This window comes from Protopterus annectens, chromosome 3.part1 (genome assembly GCF_019279795.1).
Source record: "Protopterus annectens isolate FY-2018-M chromosome 3.part1, PAN1.0, whole genome shotgun sequence".
Classification (NCBI taxonomy): Eukaryota; Metazoa; Chordata; order Ceratodontiformes; family Protopteridae; genus Protopterus; species Protopterus annectens.
The window spans coordinates 1,916,497,227-1,916,519,521 of record NC_056732.1 but is presented as its reverse complement, the minus strand read 5'-3'; positions in this window follow the sequence as shown (position 1 = coordinate 1,916,519,521).

Here is a 22,295-nt window from a genome sequence, read left to right as displayed (position 1 = left end):
CACATTGTCAACATAATAAAACATCCAGGTAGGGTAATCACTGCAGGAGGATAGATGGCAGACATTCCCACCATTCTGTCCAGCAGCTACACATAATAAAACATCCAGGTAGTGTAATCACTGCAAGAGTATAGATGGCAGACATTCCCACCATTCTGTCCAGCACATGCACATAATAAAACATTCAGGTAGTGTAATCACTGCAGGAGTATAGATGGCAGACATTCCCACCATTCTGTTCTGCACATACACATAATAAAACATCCAGGTAGTGTAATCACTGCAGGAGTATGGATGGCAGACATTCCCACCATTCTGTCCAGCATGTACACAACATAATAAAACATCCAGGTAGTGTAATCACTGCAGGAGTATAGATGGCAGACATTCCCACCATTCTGTCCAGCACGTACACATAATAAAACATCCAGGTAGTGTAATCACTGCAGGAGTATAGATGGCAGACATTCCCACCATTCTGTACAGCACGTACACATAATAAAACATCCAGGTAGTGTAATCACTGCAGGAGTATAGATGCAGACATTCCCAACATTCTGTCCAGCATGTACACATAATAAAACATTCAGGTAGTGTAATCACTGCAGGAGTATAGATGGCAGACATTCCCACCATTCTGTCCAGCACGTACACATAATAAAACATCCAGGTAGTGTAATCACTGCAGGAGTATAGATGGCAAACATTCCCACCATTCTGTCCGGCACATACACATAATAAAACATCCAGGTAGTGTAATCACTGCAGGAGTATAGATGGCAGACATTCCCACCATTCTGTCCAGCACGTACACATAATAAAACATCCAGGTAGTGTAATCACTGCAGGAGTATAGATGGCAAACATTCGCACCATTCTGTCCGGCACATACACATAATAAAACATCCAGGTAGTGTAATCACTGCAGGAGTATAGATGGCAGACATTCCCACCATTCTGTCCAGCACGTACACATAATAAAACGTCCAGATAGTGTAATCACTGCAGGAGTATAGATGGCAGACATTCCCACCATTCTGATCAGCACGTACACATAATAAAACATCCAGGTAGTGTAATCACTGCAGGAGTATAGATGGTAGATATTCCCACCATTCTGTCCAGCACGTACAAATAATAAAACATCCAGGTAGTGTAATCACTGCAGGAGTATAGATGGCAGACATTCCCACCATTCTGTCCAGCACCTACACATAATAAAACATCCAGGTAGTGTAATCACTGCAGGAGTATAGATGGCAGACATTCCCACCATTCTGTACAGCACGTACACATAATAAAACATCCAGGTAGTGTAATCACTGCATGAGTATAGATGGCAGACATTCCCACCATTCTGTCCAGCACCTACACATAATAAAACATCCAGGTAGTGTAATCACTGCAGGAGTATAGATGGCAAACATTCCCACCATTCTGTCCGGCACCTACACATAATAAAACATCCAGGTCATGTAATCACTGCAGGAGTATAGATGGTAGATATTCCCACCATTCTGTCCAGCACGTACACATAATAAAACATCCAGGTAGTGTAATCACTGCAGGAGTATAGATGGCAGACATTCCCACCATTCTGTCCAGCACCTACACATAATAAAACATCCAGGTAGTGTAATCACTGCAAGAGTATAGATGGCAGACATTCCCACCATTCTGTCCAGCACGTGCACATAATAAAACATTCAGGTAGTGTAATCACTGCAGGAGTATAGATGGCAGACATTCCCACCATTCTGTGCTGCACGTACACATAATAAAACATCCAGGTAGTATAATCACTGCAGAAGTATAGATGGCAGACATTCCCACCATTCTGTTCTGCACGTACACATAATAAAACATCCAGGTAGTGTAATCACTGCAGGAGTATGGATGGCAGACATTCCCACCATTCTGTCCAGCACGTACACATAATAAAACATCCAGGTAGTGTAATCACTGCAGGAGTATAGATGGCAGACATTCCCACCATTCTGTACAGTACGTACACATAATAAAACATCCAGGTAGTGTAATCACTGCAGGAGTATAGATGCAGACATTCCCACCATTCTGTCCTGCAGGTACACATAATAAAACATCCAGGTAGTGTAATCACTGCAGGAGTATAGATGGTAGACATTCCCACCATTCTGTCCAGCACGTACACATAATAAAACATCCAGGTAGTGTAATCACTGCAGGACAATAGATGGCAGACATTCCCACCATTCTGTCCAGCACATACACATAATAAAACATCCAGGTAGTGTAATCACTGCAGTACAATAGATGGCAGGCATTCACACCATTCTGTCTTGCACATACACATAATAAAACATCCAGGTAGTGTAATCACTGCAGGAGTATAGATGGCAGACATTCCCACCATAATGTCCAGCACGTACACATAATAAAACATCCAGGTAGTGTAATCACTGCAGTACAATAGATGGCAGACATTCACACCATTCTGTCCAGCACATACACATAATAAAACATCCAGGTAGTGTAATCACTGCAGGAGTATAGATGGTAGACATTCCCACCATTCTGTCCAGCACGTACACATAATAAAACATCCAGGTAGTGTAATCACTGCAGGACAATAGATGGCAGACATTCCCACCATTCTGTCCAGCACCTACACATAATAAAACATCCAGGTAGGGTAATCACTGCAGGAGTATAGATGGCAGGCATTCCCACCATTCTGTCCAGCACGTGCACATAATAAAACATTCAGGTAGTGTAATCACTGCAGAAGTATAGATGGCAGACATTCCCACCATTCTGTGCTGCACGTACACATAATAAAACATCCAGGTAGTGTAATCACTGCAGAAGCATAGATGGCAGACATTCCCACCATTCTGTTCTGCACGTACACATAATAAAACATCCAGGTAGTGTAATCACTGCAGGAGTATGGATGGCAGACATTCCCACCATTCTGTCCAGCATGTACACATAATAAAACATCCAGGTAGTGTAATCACTGCAGGAGTATATATGGCAGACATTCCCACCATTCTGTCCAGCACGTACACATAATAAAACATCCAGGTAGTGTAATCACTGCAGGAGTATAGATGGCAGACATTCCCACCATTCTGTACAGCACGTACACATAATAAAACATCCAGGTAGTGTAATCACTGCAGGAGTATAGATGCAGACATTCCCACCATTCTGTCCAGCAGGTACACATAATAAAACATCCAGGTAGTGTAATCTCTGCAGGAGTATAGATGGCAGACATTCCCACCATTCTGTACAGCACGTACACATAATAAAACATCCAGGTAGTGTAATCACTGCAGGAGTATAGATGGCAGACATTCCCACCATTCTGTCCAGCACGTACACATAATAAAACATTCAGGTAGTGTAATCACTGCATGAGTATAAATGGCAGACATTCCCATCATTCTGTACAGCACGTACCCATAATAAAACATCCAGGTAGTGTAATCACTGCAGGAGTATAGATGCAGACATTCCCACCTTACTGTCCAGCACCTACACATAATAAGACATCCAGGTAGTGTAATCACTGCAGGAGTATAGATGGTAGACATTCCCACCATTCTAGTAAAAATAAATCAAAAATAACCCCTGAGCTTGTGGTATCACACCAGCAAAAGACAGTATGAAGTAATCCAAATAACAGCAGGGGCTGGTGTCAAACGGCCACAAACCAAAACTAAAATAGTATGCACAAACCAAATAGTGTAGTGAAAGGAAACCTTCCACTAAGTCACTTTAGAACTGACAAAAAATCCAAACTTCCTGGTAGAAAACACCACGCTAATTCAAGCAATGTAGAGAAGTAAATCCTTCCTGGATAAAGAATTCCAAACTTCAAAGTAGAAATCACCACGCTAACTCAAGCAATGTGGAGCAATAATTCCTTTAATCACAGTGAGCGCTTTCGCCATGCGGCTTCTTCAGACTGTTACACAATGATCAAAATTCAAACAGTTAACTTATAACATGTCCCCTCACCCCATTGGTTAAAACGTCATTGCATATATTCAAACATTAAAACACATTGCACCTGATTCTATACACAAGGCATACATATAAGAAACAAGCCGCTTCGTACTCAACCAAGCGGTAAAAACTAATATCACAAGATCAACATTCCATTATTAACAATGCAAAACTTAAAACAATAAATACATCAAATCCTGAGTAAACATTTAAAAACTACATATTCCTTGTCACAGTAGAACAAACTAAAACCATAGTGACAAAGCCCTGTAATACAGCTGCACAAAAGTACGTATAGTCACTATTTGCGTATCAAAACTAACCTACATATAACACACTAGAAATGTGTGCAAAAGAGCAAGCTTGTACTTACTGCTTTGTAAAGATTTAATCCACAAAAACGTTAAAAACCTTTAAACGCAGCAAGTAATGCTGCTGCTTATGCTTATCCACGGCTACGCTATCTAAACAATAAAACGCGTAGTTCCTGACTGTATCGTCAGCTTAAATTTAAAGGGACATCGCTCTTACTTAAAATATTTGAAGCCGGGTACTGTAGTGAAAGTCCACTTCAAACAGGCTGTGTGTAGAACTGTACGGAAAAGCATAACTATTCTACTGTCTCCTATCAAATAGAACAGTAAAACAAAGATAATAATGAACAATAAAAAATAAATGAAAATATTTCGAATGCCTCAAGCAGAATAATCTTCCCCTGAGAACACCAGTTAACACTTAAAGTATCTCCTAAGTGTACGCATGAATCAACTACATGCATTACTTCTAAAAAACTAGACTGAGGTAAACTAAAACTGAAGCGGAACGTACAAAGTAAACATCCGTCCCCATTAAAACTAATACAAGCTACATGCTCTATACATACTAAAAGTTGGTGTGCGCATGCGCTGCAAAAATGACATGATCAAAGTCTATTTAATTTCGCACTTTGACATATCATAAACCAGCAACAGTAAAGTTAAACACTAGAATACTACGTTTGACTAGGCAAAAGCTTACAGAGTGTAGTGATCTCATAAACCGGACCTGGCACAGGACAGTGAATGGAACTCGTCCATGGCCCAGGCTAGTATGTGTAGGGGAGAGGGTGTGACAAGGAAGGAATGGATAGACAGGGAGGGTATGGCAGACACAAAAAGGAATGGAATAAACAAAGACAGAAAGGGATGGCAAAAGGGCAAAACAGGGGGTAAAAATGGATGTGCCACGGGGAGAAGGGTAGGCAGAGAGGAACGGATTGGGAAGAACATGGAGGTGTGAATCCCATGGAATGGAGCTGGAGTGGCACTGGGCTGGAGTGAGGAACGCAAAGTATGTATGGACATGGAAAGTTATAGATCCAATGAAAGAAAAGGGTGAGGAAACTGCGGTGCACTAAGCTAGAGGATGAAATGCAGGACGGGTATGAACATACACCTGTGTACAAGATGCCTTCATAGAAGGTGCTAATGATATCCTTGGTAGAGAATGAGGGACACAAATATAGGGGGGTACAAAATGAATGACAATGGTAAATACACTATTGAGGTATTCTACAGAACCTAATGTTTAGGTACAAATAATCTCCTTTTTCGAAGGAAGGGTCTAACCTGTACTTTATCATTAAGTCCTGGATACATCTCTGCCCTCAATCTAATGATCCATTTCATCTCATTCTCCAGGGTAAAGTTAACAATATCACCTCCTCTTGAATGATTTGTATGATAAGATTATTAAGAAATATGTGAATGTAAATGTTGGCACTAAGATAGAAAGGGTTATAGATAATGTTTTGGTTTTTGAAAGACGATTGATTGAACAAAAGAAGAATAAAATCATGAGGGATCTAAGGGATTTTAGGAATTCGAATGTATTCACCTGGCCCAGAGACAGACCAACTTTGAGTAACAATAATGTTGGTAATAGACCCACATTAGGAAATAGGAGCCAACATGATTCAAGTGTGCAATCAACGAAAGGGAATGCTCCTAGTGCTGAGAGTGGTGTGGATAGACCGGCAAGTCATAGACCGGTTAGTGTAACAACCAATTCAGATGTTAATATGAGGAGGAATGTTTCGTATACTGAAATTGTTTTTCAGGAAGAGGAACGTGGGGATAGTACAGATTTTCCCGCAACTAGGGGGGAGAAGGAAACTGCAGTGGAGGGAATGGACTCTCATGCTACCCATACCATACCTGACCCTACCACTACAAGTAATGTGAGGTTACCGGATGAAGTTGTAGTTAGGAGAAAGGTCCCACAGAGTAACAATAATACCCCTTTCCCCATAGCACAGAAACAACATCAAGGGAGAACAAGATCGATGAGCAGGGGCAGACAAAAGAGGAAAGGTTCAGGAGGCGAGCAGCAAGGGCCCACCTTGAAAAGGATGTGGGAGAGAACGATTCGCTGATCGTGAATCTTTCTAAGAGAGTTTTAATAAATATGAGGAAGAGGTCCTCAACAAGGGTCTAAGTTTTATACCCACTAGTAGGGGTAATGTTGCTGACTCTATTATTGATATCAAAATGTTTGTAAGGAACATCCAGTTGAAACTTGATTTTGGTAACACTTCTGAGCAACAGAACACTAGCAGGTTTAGAAGTAACAGTGTGTACATTCCTCAACTACACCCGTTGCTGGATGTTTATTCCAAGATTACAGAAAATGACATTTATAGACATTTTGAAAATACTAGGAATGTTAAGCATAAACAGAATTTAAGTTTCAATCAGAGGGTAGCACTTAATGACATGAGACATGATACTACTCTTGTTATAAGACCAGCTGACAAAGGAGGACCTATTGTCCTTATGGATCTGTTGGATTATAATAGAAGGATGGGAATACTTTTAGGAGAGACCTCCTCATATCTGAAGATAGGAATGGATGTGGTTAAAGAGAAAACCCTACAGGTTTACTATATGCTTGATGAGCTGCTAGCTTCTGGTAGCATTATAAAGGAACTATATGATTATTTTAAAGTGAATAATCCCTTGGTCCCCATTATACAAGGACTTCCCAAGGTCCATAAGTCGGCCTATGATCCACCCATGAGACCAATAGTAGCTGGGCAAGGGTGGGTGACTGAACCCTTCTCTATTTTTATTGAATTTCATCTAAGACCACTAGTCAACAAAAATAAATTTATACTTAGAGACAGCAAACAGTTCTTGCTGGATCTATATGACTATATGAGAAAATTAGAGGATAATGCACACTATATTTTGGTTACATTGGACGTTGTGAGCCTCTTCACCATGATACCTAATGATTTAGGTGTACAACATATACAAGAGTACCTTAAGAACCATTCTGATTTCACAAATGTGAAGATAGAATTTATTGCTCTTCTTCTAGAAACAGTTTTGTTGAATAATGTTTTTATGTTTGGAGATGATATCTTCTTACAGAAGGATGGCGTGGCTATGGGCACGTCCTGTGCCAATAGCTACGCCAACCTTGTCATGGCTCAATGGGAAGAGACATTCCTCCTTAACACAATACAGTTCAAGGAACATGTTGGTTTCTACCGTAGGTTCGTAGATGACCTTTTCTTTATTTGGAAGGGAGACGAAGAAGAGTTGTTGACGTTTGTGGAATGTATGAATAATTCAACTGAGTTCCTTAGGTTCACTCTAAATTACTCAGTAGAACATATATCATATCTGGATGTGAGCATTATTAGGCTCAGTAATGGGCTGCTCAACACTAATGTACACAGGAAGTTATGTTTTAGGAACACCATTTTACACAGGGATAGTATGCACCCCAAGCATGTGTTCGACAATGTGTTGAAGGGCCAGATAATGAGGGCTTCTAGGTTGAATCCTACTAATGAAGGATATGCAGATGAATTGAAAGGTCTGAAGGCTAGATTCTTGAAAAGAGGTTATAATGAAAGTACCTTTGAGTGTACTGCCTTTGATGTTGAAAGCCTCAGGAATACCAGAGCAAAACCATACTACTCTGAGCCTCTACCCCCTTTAGTAACGGACAACTGCTCTAATCCTTTTAAGAGCAGAGTTTCTATGTTCTATACTAAGGATTCGGTGGGTATGAAACAAATCTTGGAGAGGCATTGGGATCTTTAATGTTAGACCATGACATAAAGAAGATAGTGGGGTTGTGCCCTAGTGTCTCTTACAAGAATCAACCTAATTTAAAGAGAATTTTGTGCAAACCCAGAAGCAATCTAGAGGTAGAACCATTTAATACACAGTTGATGAACACTACACCGTGTGGTAGCTGCAATCAGTGCATGTTCATCAATGAGACAGTGAGTTTTATCCATCCCACAAGTCAAAGAAATTACAATTTTTACACCAAAACCTCATGTGGAAGCTCCAATATTATTTACATGGCGACTTGTGAAGCATGTCAAGCGTTCTATGTTGGCAAAACCAACAGGTCACTCAGAGAACGCATTAGGGAGCACATTTACCACATTAGGACAGCATCGATGGTAAATGCCCTGGCCAAACACCAGAAAGAGAGAGGGTCTAACCATTCGTTTACATTCTTTGTTATCCAGAAAATCACACCGAATAAAAGAGGAGGTGATATTGTTAACTTTACCCTGGAGAATGAGATGAAATGGATCATTAGATTGAGGGCAGAGATGTATCCAGGACTTAATGATAAAGTACAGGTTAGACCCTTCCTTCGAAAAAGGAGATTATTTGTACCTAAACATTAGGTTCTGTAGAATACCTCAATAGTGTGTTTACCATTGTCATTCATTTTGTACCCCCCTGTATTTGTGTCCCTCATTCTCTACCAAGGATATCATTAGCACCTTCTATGAAGGCATCTTGTACACAGGTGTATGTTCATACCCGTCCTGCATTTCATCCTCTAGCTTAGTGCACCGCAGTTTCCTCATCCTTTCTTTCATTGCATCTATAACTTTCCATGTTCATACACACTTTGCGATCCTTACTCCAGCCCAGTGCCACTCCAGCTCCCTTTCATGGGATTCACACCTCCATGTTTTTCCCATTCCGTTCCTCTCTCCCTACCCTTCTCCCCGTGGCACATCCATTCTCACCCCCCGTTTTGCCTTTTTGCCATCCCTTTTCTGTCTTTGTTCATTCCATTCCTTCTTGTGCCTGCCATACCCTTTCCCATCTTTCCTTTCCCTCATCATTCCTCCCTTGTCACACCCTCTCCCCCACACACACTAGCCTGAGCCGTGGCCGAGTTCCATTCACTGTCCTGTGCCAGGTCCGGTTTATGAGATCACTACACTCAGGAAGCTATTGCCTAGTTAAACGTAGTATTCTAGTGTTTAACTTTTCCGCTGCTGGTTTACGATATGTCAAAGTGCGAAGTTAAATAGACTTTGGCCATGTCAATTTTTGCAGCGCATGCGCACACCATCATTTAGTGTGTATAGAGCATGTAGTCTGTATTAGTTTCAATGGGGACGGATGTTTACTTTCTACGTTCCGCTCCAGTTTTAGTTTACCTCAGTTTAGTGTTTTAGAAGCAATGCAAGTAGATGCTTCATGCGTACACTCAGGAGATATTTTAAGTGTTAACTGGTGTTCTCAGGGGAAGATTATTCTGCTTGAGGCATTCGAAATATTTTCATTTATTTTTTATTGTTCATTATTATCTTTGTTTTACTGTTCTATTTGATAGGAGACAGTAGAATAGTTATGCTTTTCCGTACAGTTCTACACTTAGCCCGTTTGAAGTGGACTTTCACTACAGTACCCGGCTTCAAATATTCTAAGTAAGAGCGATGTCCCTTTAAATTTAAGCTGACGATACAGTCAGGAACTACGCGTTTTATTGTTTAGATAGCGTAGCCGTGGATAAGCATAAGCAGCAGCATTACTTGCTGCGTTTAAAGGTTTTTAACGTTTTTGTGGATTAAATCTTTACAAAGCAGTAAGTACAAGCTTGCTCTTTTGCACACATTTCTAGTGTGTTATATGTAGGTTAGTTTTGATACGCAAATAGTGACTATACGTACTTTTGTGCAGCTGTATTACAGGGCTTTGTCACTATGGTTTTAGTTTGTTCTAACGTGACAAGGAACATGTAGTTTTTAAATGTTTACTCAGGATCTGATGTATTTATTGTTTTAAGTTTTGCATTTTTAATAATGGAATGTTGATCTTGTGATATTAATTTTTACCGCTTAGTTGAGTACGAAGCGGCCTGTTTCTTATATGTATGCCTGGTGTATAAAATCAGGTGCAATGTGTTTTAATGTTTGAATATATGCAATGATGTTTTAACCAATGGGGTGAGGGGACATGTTATAAGTTAACTGTTTGAATTTTGATCATTGTGTAACAGTCTGAAGAAGCCGCATGGCGAAAGCGCTCACTGTGATTAAAGGAATTATAGCTCCACATTGCTTGAGTTAGCGTGGTGATTTCTACTTTGAAGTTTGGAATTCTTTATCCAGGAAGGATTTACTTCTCTACATTGCTTGAATTAGCGTGGTGTTTTCTACCAGGAAGTTTGGATTTTTTGTCAGTTCTAAAGTGACTTAGTGAAAGGTTTCCTTTCACTACACTATTTGGTTTGTGCATACCTTTTTAGCTTTGGTTTGTGGCCGTTTGACACCAGCCTCTGCTGTTATTTGGATTACTTCATACTGTATTTTGCTGGTGTGTTACCACAAGCTCAGGGGTTATTTTTGATTTATTTTTACTTGATTTTCTTTACTCCTGAACTGTGGATATGGCCGACAATGCAACCTCGAACATCGAACTACCGTATGTCCCACAAACTGTCCAATCTAGTGATAGCCTGGGACGATTTCATGCTTGTGTAACTGGCGGTGAGAATCTGCTACTTTCTTATGAGCCGGATTTTGGCTCAATGAATGCTATCAATGGTAATGAGACTTTTCTAAGTTTATCAAATGACTTGCAAGTTTTAGAAACTGAGACAATTAAATTAAAAAAGTTACAAGTCCAACGCCAATATTTTGAAGCATGTTTGGACAAGCATATTATTCCACGTGGGCTACGTATCTTGAAAATGCCTACTTCAGGTGACTCTATACCGGACCTTTTATTTGAATGGCAGCAGCTCAATATTGAGCTTAGTAATAATTATATGAAGTTGTTAATCAGGTTTCATTTACCTGAGGAGGAGAATCTAAGATTGAAAGTGAATGATTTGTATGATAAGATTATTAAGAAATATGTGAATGTAAATGTTGGCACTAAGATAGAAAGGGTTATAGATAATGTTTTGGTTTTTGAAAGACGATTGATTGAACAAAAGAAGAATAAAATCATGAGGGATCTAAGGGATTTTAGGAATTCGAATGTATTCACCTGGCCCAGAGACAGACCAACTTTGAGTAACAATAATGTTGGTAATAGACCCACATTAGGAAATAGGAGCCAACATGATTCAAGTGTGCAATCAACGAAAGGGAATGCTCCTAGTGCTGAGAGTGGTGTGGATAGACCGGCAAGTCATAGACCGGTTAGTGTAACAACCAATTCAGATGTTAATATGAGGAGGAATGTTTCGTATACTGAAATTGTTTTTCAGGAAGAGGAACGTGGGGATAGTACAGATTTTCCCGCAACTAGGGGGGAGAAGGAAACTGCAGTGGAGGGAATGGACTCTCATGCTACCCATACCATACCTGACCCTACCACTACAAGTAATGTGAGGATACCGGATGAAGTTGTAGTTAGGAGAAAGGTCCCGCAGAGTAACAATAATACCCCTTTCCCCATAGCACAGAAACAACATCAAGGGAGAACAAGATCGATGAGCAGGGGCAGACAAAAGAGGAAAGGTTCAGGAGGCGAGCAGCAAGGGCCCACCTTGAAAAGGATGTGGGAGAGAACGATTCGCTGATCGTGAATCTTTCTAAGAGAGTTTTAAATAAATATGAGGAAGAGGTCCTCAACAAGGGTCTAAGTTTTATACCCACTAGTAGGGGTAATGTTGCTGACTCTATTATTGATATCAAAATGTTTGTAAGGAACATCCAGTTGAAACTTGATTTTGGTAACACTTCTGAGCAACAGGACACTAGCAGGTTTAGAAGTAACAGTGTGTACATTCCTCAACTACACCCGTTGCTGGATGTTTATTCCAAGATTACAGAAAATGACATTTATAGACATTTTGAAAATACTAGGAATGTTAAGCATAAACAGAATTTAAGTTTCAATCAGAGGGTAGCACTTAATGACATGAGACATGATACTACTCTTGTTATAAGACCAGCTGACAAAGGAGGACCTATTGTCCTTATAGATCTGTTGGATTATAATAGAAGGATGGGAATACTTTTAGGAGAGACCTCCTCATATCTGAAGATAGGAATGGATGTGGTTAAAGAGAAAACCCTACAGGTTTACTATATGCTTGATGAGCTGCTAGCTTCTGGTAGCATTATAAAGGAACTATATGATTATTTTAAAGTGAATAATCCCTTGGTCCCCATTATACAAGGACTTCCCAAGGTCCATAAGTCGGCCTATGATCCACCCATGAGACCAATAGTAGCTGGGCAAGGGTGGGTGACTGAACCCTTCTCTATTTTTATTGAATTTCATCTAAGACCACTAGTCAACAAAATAAATTTATACTTAGAGACAGCAAACAGTTCTTGCTGGATCTATATGACTATATGAGAAAATTAGAGGATAATGCACACTATATTTTGGTTACATTGGACGTTGTGAGCCTCTTCACCATGATACCTAATGATTTAGGCGTACAACATATACAAGAGTACCTTAAGAACCATTCTGATTTCACAAATGTGAAGATAGAATTTATTGCTCTTCTTCTAGAAACAGTTTTGTTGAATAATGTTTTTATGTTTGGAGATGATATCTTCTTACAGAAGGATGGCGTGGCTATGGGCACGCCCTGTGCCAATAGCTACGCCAACCTTGTCATGGCTCAATGGGAAGAGACATTCCTCCTTAACACAATACAGTTCAAGGAACATGTTGGTTTCTACCGTAGGTTCGTAGATGACCTTTTCTTTATTTGGAAGGAGACGAAGAAGAGTTGTTGACGTTTGTGGAATGTATGAATAATTCAACTGAGTTCCTTAGGTTCACTCTAAATTACTCAGTAGAACATATATCATATCTGGATGTGAGCATTATTAGGCTCAGTAATGGGCTGCTCAACACTAATGTACACAGGAAGTTATGTTTTAGGAACACCATTTTACACAGGGATAGTATGCACCCCAAGCATGTGTTCGACAATGTGTTGAAGGGCCAGATAATGAGGGCTTCTAGGTTGAATCCTACTAATGAAGGATATGCAGATGAATTGAAAGGTCTGAAGGCTAGATTCTTGAAAAGAGGTTATAATGAAAGTACCTTTGAGTGTACTGCCTTTGATGTTGAAAGCCTCAGGAATACCAGAGCAAAACCATACTACTCTGAGCCTCTACCCCCTTTAGTAACGGACAACTGCTCTAATCCTTTTAAGAGCAGAGTTTCTATGTTCTATACTAAGGATTCGGTGGGTATGAAACAAATCTTGGAGAGGCATTGGGATCTTTTAATGTTAGACCATGACATAAAGAAGATAGTGGGGTTGTGCCCAAGTATCTCTTACAAGAATCAACCTAATTTAAAGAGAATTTTGTGCAAACCCAGGAGCAATCTAGAGGTAGAACCATTTAATACACAGTTGATGAACACTACACCGTGTGGTAGCTGCAATCAGTGCATGTTCATCAATGAGACAGTGAGTTTTATCCATCCCACAAATCAAAGAAATTACAATTTTTACACCAAAACCTCATGTGGAAGCTCCAATATTATTTACATGGCGACTTGTGAAGCATGTCAAGCGTTCTATGTTGGCAAAACCAACAGGTCACTCAGAGAACGCATTAGGGAGCACATTTACCACATTAGGACAGCATCGATGGTAAATGCCCTGGCCAAACACCAGAAAGAGAGAGGGTCTAACCATTCGTTTACATTCTTTGTTATCCAGAAAATCACACCGAATAAAAGAGGAGGTGATATTGTTAACTTTACCCTGGAGAATGAGATGAAATGGATCATTAGATTGAGGGCAGAGATGTACCCAGGACTTAATGATAAAGTACAGGTTAGACCCTTCCTTCGAAAAAGGAGATTATTTGTACCTAAACATTAGGTTCTGTAGAATACCTCAATAGTGTGTTTACCATTGTCATTCATTTTGTACCCCCCTGTATTTGTGTCCCTCATTCTCTACCAAGGATATCATTAGCACTTTCTATGAAGGCATCTTGTACATAGGTGTATGTTCATACCCGTCCTGCATTTCATCCTCTAGCTTAGTGCACCGCAGTTTCCTCATCCTTTCTTTCATTGCATCTATAACTTTCCATGTTCATACACACTTTGCGATCCTTACTCCAGCCCAGTGCCACTCCAGCTCCATTTCATGGGATTCATCCCTCCATGTTTTTCCCATTCCGTTCCTCTCTCCCTACCCTTCTCCCCGTGGCACATCCATTCTCACCCCCCGTTTTGCCTTTTTGCCATCCCTTTTCTGTCTTTGTTCATTCCATTCCTTCTTGTGCCTGCCATACCCTTTCCCATCTTTCCTTTCCCTCATCATTCCTCCCTTGTCACACCCTCTCCCCCACACACACTAGCCTGAGCCGTGGCCGAGTTCCATTCACTGTCCTGTGCCAGGTCCGGTTTATGAGATCACTACACTCAGGAAGCTATTGCCTAGTTAAACGTAGTATTCTAGTGTTTAACTTTTCCGCTGCTGGTTTACGATATGTCAAAGTGCGAAGTTAAATAGACTTTGGCCATGTCAATTTTTGCAGCGCATGCGCACACCATCATTTAGTGTGTATAGAGCATGTAGTCTGTATTAGTTTCAATGGGGACGGATGTTTACTTTCTACGTTCCGCTCCAGTTTTAGTTTACCTCAGTTTAGTTTTTTAGAAGCAATGCATGTAGATGCTTCATGCGTACCCTCAGGAGATATTTTAAGTGTTAACTGGTGTTCTCAGGGGAAGATTATTCTGCTTGAGGCATCTGAAATATTTTTCATTTATTTTTTATTGTTCATTATTATCTTTGTTTCACTGTTCTATTTAATAGGAGAAAGTAGAATAGTTATGATTTTGCATACAGTTCTACACACAGCCCGTTTGAAGTGAACTTTCATTACAGTACCCGGCTTCGAATATTTTATGTAAGAGCGATGTCCCTTTAAATTTAAGCTGACGATACAGTCAGGAACTACGCGTTTTATAGCTTAGATAGCGTAGCCGTGGATAAGCATAAGCAGCAGCATCACTAGCTGCATTTAAAGGTTTTTAACGTTTTTGTGGATTAAATCCTTATAAAGCAGTAAGTACAAGCTTGTTCTTTTGCACACATTTCTAGTGTGCTATATTTAGTTTAGTTTTGATACACAAATAGTGACGATACGTACTTCTGTGCAGCTGTATTACAGGGCTTTGTCACTATGGTTTTAGTTTGTTCTACTGTGACAAGGAATATGTAGTTTTTAAATGTTTACTCAGGATTTGATGTATTTATTGTTTTAAGTTTTGCATTGTTATTAATGGAATGTTGATTTTGTGATATCAATTTTTACCGCTTAGTTGAGTACGAAGCGGCCTGTTTCTCATATGTATGCCTTGTGTATAAAATCAGGTGCAATGTGTTTTAATGTTTGAATATATGCAATGACGTTTTAACCAATGGGGTGAGGGGACATGTTATAAGTTAACTGTTTGAATTTTGATCATTGTGTAACAGTCTGAAGAAGCCGCATGGCGAAAGCGCTCACTGTGATTAAAGGAATTATAGCTCCACATTGCTTGAGTTAGCGTGGTGATTTCTACTTTGAAGTTTGGAATTCTTTATCCAGGAAGGATTTACTTCTCTACATTGCTTGAATTAGCGTGGTGTTTTCTACCAGGAAGTTTGGATTTTTTGTCAGTTCTAAAGTGACTTAGTGGAAGGTTTCCTTTCACTACACTATTTGGTTTGTGCATACTATTTTAGTTTTGGTTTGTGGCCGTTTGACACCAGCCTCTGCTGTTATTTGGATTCCCACCATTCTGTCCAGCACGTACACATAATAAAACATCCAGGTAGTGTAATCACTGCAGGACAATAGATGGCAGACACTCCCACCATTCTGTCCAGCACATACACATAATAAAACATCCAGGTAGTGTAATCACTGCAGGACAATAGATGGCAGACATTCACACCATTCTGTCTTGCACATACACATAATAAAACATCCAGGTAGTGTAATGACTGCAGGAGTATAGTTGGCAGACAATACCACCATTCTGTCCAGCACATACACATAATAAAACATCCAGGTAGTGTAATCACTGCAGGAATATAGATGGCAGACATTCCCACTATACTGTCCGGCACATACACATAATAAATCATCCAGGTAGTCTAATCACTGCAGGAGTATAGATGGCAGACATTCCCACCATTCTGTCCAGCACGTACACATAATAAAACATTCAGGTAGTGTAATCACTGCATGAGTATAGATGGCAGACATTCCCACCATTCTGTCCAGCACGTACACATAATAAAACATCCAGGTAGTGTAATCACTGCAGGCGTATAGATGGCAGACATTCCCACCATTCTGTCCAGCACCTACACATAATAAAACATCCAGGTAGTGTAATCACTGCGTATAAATGGCAGACATTCTTACCATTCTGTCCAGCACGTACACATAATAAAACATCCAGGTAGTGTAATCACTGCAGGAGTATAGATGACAGACATTCCCATCATTCTGTACAGCACGTACACATAATAAAACATCCAGGTAGTGTAATCACTGCAGGATTATAGATGGCAGACATTCCCACCATTCTGTACAGCACCTACACATAATAAAACATCCAGGTAGTGTAATTACTGCAGGAGTATAGATGGCAGACATTCCCACCATTCTGTACAGCACGTACACATAATAAAACATCCAGGTAGTGTAATCACTGCAGGATTATAGATGGCAGACATTCACACCATTCTGTCCAGCACCTACACATAATAAAACATCCAGGAAGTGTAATCAGTGCAGGAGTATAGATGACAGACATTCCCACCATTCTGTCCAGCACCTACACATAATAAAACATCCAAGAAGTGTAATCACTGCAGGAGTTTAGATGGCAGACATTCCCACCATACTTTTCAGCACCTACACATAATAAAACATCCAGGTAGTGTAATCACTGCAGGAGTACAGATGGTAGACATTCCCACCATACTGTCCAGCACCTACACATAATAAAACATCCAGGTAGTGTAATCACTGCAGGAGTATAGATGGCAGACATTCCCACCATTCTGATCAGCACGTACACATAATAAAACATCCAGGGAGTGTAATCACTGCAGGATTATAGATGGCAGACATTCCCACCAATCTGTACAGCACGTACACATAATAAAACATCCAGGTAGTGTAATCACTGCAGGAGTATAGATGGCAGACATTCCCACCATTCTGTACAGCACGTACACATAATAAAACATCCAGGTAGTGTAATCACTGCAGGAGTATAGATGGCAGACATTCCCACCATTCTGTCCAGCACGTACACATAATAAAACATCCAGGTAGTGTAATCACTGCAGGAGTATAGATGGCAAACATTCGCACCATTCTGTCCGGCACATACACATAATAAAACATCCAGGTAGTGTAATCACTGCAGGAGTATAGATGGCAGACATTCCCACCATTCTGTCCAGCACGTACACATAATAAAACGTCCAGATAGTGTAATCACTGCAGGAGTATAGATGGCAGACATTCCCACCATTCTGATCAGCACGTGCACATAATAAAACATTCAGGTAGTGTAATCACTGCAGAAGTATAGATGGCAGACATTCCCACCATTCTGTGCTGCACGTACACATAATAAAACATCCAGGTAGTGTAATCACTGCAGAAGCATAGATGGCAGACATTCCCACCATTCTGTTCTGCACGTACACATAATAAAACATCCAGGTAGTGTAATCACTGCAGGAGTATGGATGGCAGACATTCCCACCATTCTGTCCAGCATGTACACATAATAAAACATCCAGGTAGTGTAATCACTGCAGGAGTATATATGGCAGACATTCCCACCATTCTGTCCAGCACGTACACATAATAAAACATCCAGGTAGTGTAATCACTGCAGGAGTATAGATGGCAGACATTCCCACCATTCTGTACAGTACGTACACATAATAAAACATCCAGGTAGTGTAATCACTGCAGGAGTATAGATGCAGACATTCCCACCATTCTGTCCAGCAGGTACACATAATAAAACATCCAGGTAGTGTAATCTCTGCAGGAGTATAGATGGCAGACATTCCCACCATTCTGTACAGCACGTACACATAATAAAACATCCAGGTAGTCTAATCACTGCAGGAGTATAGATGGCAGACATTCCCACCATTCTGTCCAGCACGTACACATAATAAAACATTCAGGTAGTGTAATCACTGCATGAGTATAAATGGCAGACATTCCCATCATTCTGTACAGCACGTACACATAATAAAACATCCAGGTAGTGTAATCACTGCAGGAGTATAGATGCAGACATTCCCACCTTACTGTCCAGCACCTACACATAATAAGACATCCAGGTAGTGTAATCACTGCAGGAGTATAGATGGTAGACATTCCCACCATTCTGTCCAGCACGTACACATAATAAAACATCCAGGTAGTGTAATCACTGCAGGACAATAGATGGCAGACATTCCCACCATTCTGTCCAGCACATACACATAATAAAACATCCAGGTAGTGTAATCACTGCAGGACAATAGATGGCAGACATTCACACCATTCTGTCTTGCACATACACATAATAAAACATCCAGGTAGTGTAATGACTGCAGGAGTATAGTTGGCAGACAATACCACCATTCTGTCCAGCACATACACATAATAAAACATCCAGGTAGTGTAATCACTGCAGGAATATAGATGGCAGACATTCCCACTATACTGTCCGGCACATACACATAATAAATCATCCAGGTAGTCTAATCACTGCAGGAGTATAGATGGCAGACATTCCCACCATTCTGTCCAGCACGTACACATAATAAAACATTCAGGTAGTGTAATCACTGCATGAGTATAGATGGCAGACATTCCCACCATTCTGTCCAGCACGTACACATAATAAAACATCCAGGTAGTGTAATCACTGCAGGAGTATAGATGGCAGACATTCCCACCATTCTGTCCAGCACCTACACATAATAAAACATCCAGGTAGTGTAATCACTGCGTATAGATGGCAGACATTCCCACCATTCTGTCCAGCACGTACACATAATAAAACATCCAGGTAGTGTAATCACTGCAGGATTATAGATGGCAGACATTCCCACCATTCTGTACAGCACCTACACATAATAAAACATCCAGGTAGTGTAATCACTGCAGGATTATAGATGGCAGACATTCCCACCATTCTGTACAGCACCTACACATAATAAAACATCCAGGTAGTGTAATCACTGCAGGAGTATAGATGGCAGACATTCCCACCATTCTGTCCAGCACCTACACATAATAAAACATCCAGGTAGTGTAATCACTGCAGGAGTATAGATGGCAGACATTCCCACCATTCTGTCCAGCACCTACACATAATAAAACATCCAGGAAGTGTAATCACTGCAGGAGTATAGATGGCAGACATTCCCACCATTCTGTCCAGCACCTACACATAATAAAACATCCAGGTAGTGTAATCACTGCAGGAGTATAGATGGCAGACATTCCCACCATTCTGTCCAGCACCTACACATAATAAAACATCCAGGTAGTGTAATCACTGCAGGAGTATAGATGGCAGACATTCCCACCATTCTGTCCAGCACCTACACATAATAAAACATCCAGGTAGTGTAATCACTGCAGGAGTATAGATGGCAGACATTCCCACCATTCTGTCCAGCACATACACATAATAAAACATCCAGGTAGTGTAATCACTGCAGGAGTATAGATGGCAGACATTCCCACCATTCTGATCAGCACGTACACATAATAAAACATCCAGGTAGTGTAATCACTGCAGGAGTATAGATGGCAGACATTCCCACCATTCTGTCCAGCACATACACATAATAAAACATCCAGGTAGTGTAATCACTGCAGGAGTATAGATGGCAGACATTCCCACCATTCTGTCCAGCACGTACACATAATAAAACATCCAGGTAGTGTAATCACTGCAGGAGTATAGATGGCAGACATTCCCACCATTCTGTCCAGCACGTACACATAATAAAACATCCAGGTAGTGTAATCACTGCAGGAGTATAGATGGCAGACATTCCCACCATTCTGTCCAGCACGTACACATAATAAAACATCCAGGTAGTGTAATCACTGCAGGAGTATAGATGGCAGACATTCCCACCATTCTGTCCAGCACGTACACATAATAAAACATCCAGGTAGTGTAATCACTGCAGGAGTATAGATGGCAGACATTCCCACCATTCTGTCCAGCACGTACACATAATAAAACATCCAGGTAGTGTAATCACTGCAGGAGTATAGATGGCAGACATTCCCACCATTCTGTCCAGCACGTACACATAATAAAACATCCAGGTAGTGTAATCACTGCAGGAGTATAGATGGCAGACATTCCCACCATTCTGTCCAGCACGTACACATAATAAAACATCCAGGTAGTGTAATCACTGCAGGAGTATAGATGGCAGACATTCCCACCATTCTGTCCAGCACATACACATAATAAAACATCCAGGTAGTGTAATCACTGCAGGAGTATAGATGGCAGACATTCCCACCATTCTGTCCAGCACATACACATAATAAAACATCCAGGTAGTGTAATCACTGCAGGAGTATAGATGGCAGACATTCCCACCATTCTGTCCAGCACATACACATAATAAAACATCCAGGTAGTGTAATCACTGCAGGAGTATAGATGGCAGACATTCCCACCATTCTGTCCAGCACGTACACATAATAAAACATCCAGGTAGTGTAATCACTGCAGGAGTATAGATGGCAGACATTCCCACCATTCTGTCCAGCACGTACACATAATAAAACATCCAGGTAGTGTAATCACTGCAGGAGTATAGATGGCAGACATTCCCACCATTCTGTCCAGCACCTACACATAATAAAACATCCAGGTAGTGTAATCACTGCAGGAGTATAGATGGCAGACATTCCCACCATTCTGTCCAGCACCTACACATAATAAAACATCCAGGTAGTGTAATCACTGCAGGAGTATAGATGGCAGACATTCCCACCATTCTGTCCAGCACATACACATAATAAAACATCCAGGTAGTGTAATCACTGCAGGAGTATAGATGGCAGACATTCCCACCATTCTGTCCAGCACATACACATAATAAAACATCCAGGTAGTGTAATCACTGCAGGAGTATAGATGGCAGACATTCCCACCATTCTGTCCAGCACATACACATAATAAAACATCCAGGTAGTGTAATCACTGCAGGAGTATAGATGGCAGACATTCCCACCATTCTGTCCAGCACATACACATAATAAAACATCCAGGTAGTGTAATCACTGCAGGAGTATAGATGGCAGACATTCCCACCATTCTGTCCAGCACGTACACATAATAAAACATCCAGGTAGTGTAATCACTGCAGGAGTATAGATGGCAGACATTCCCACCATTCTGTCCAGCACCTACACATAATAAAACATCCAGGTAGTGTAATCACTGCAGGAGTATAGATGGCAGACATTCCCACCATTCTGTCCAGCACCTACACATAATAAAACATCCAGGTAGTGTAATCACTGCAGGAGTATAGATGGCAGACATTCCCACCATTCTGTCCAGCACCTACACATAATAAAACATCCAGGTAGTGTAATCACTGCAGGAGTATAGATGGCAGACATTCCCACCATTCTGTCCAGCACGTACACATAATAAAACATCCAGGTAGTGTAATCACTGCAGGAGTATAGATGGCAGACATTCCCACCATTCTGTCCAGCACCTACACATAATAAAACATCCAGGTAGTGTAATCACTGCAGGAGTATAGATGGCAGACATTCCCACCATTCTGTCCAGCACCTACACATAATAAAACATCCAGGTAGTGTAATCACTGCAGGAGTATAGATGGCAGACATTCCCACCATTCTGTCCAGCACCTACACATAATAAAACATCCAGGTAGTGTAATCACTGCAGGAGTATAGATGGCAGACATTCCCACCATTCTGTCCAGCACGTACA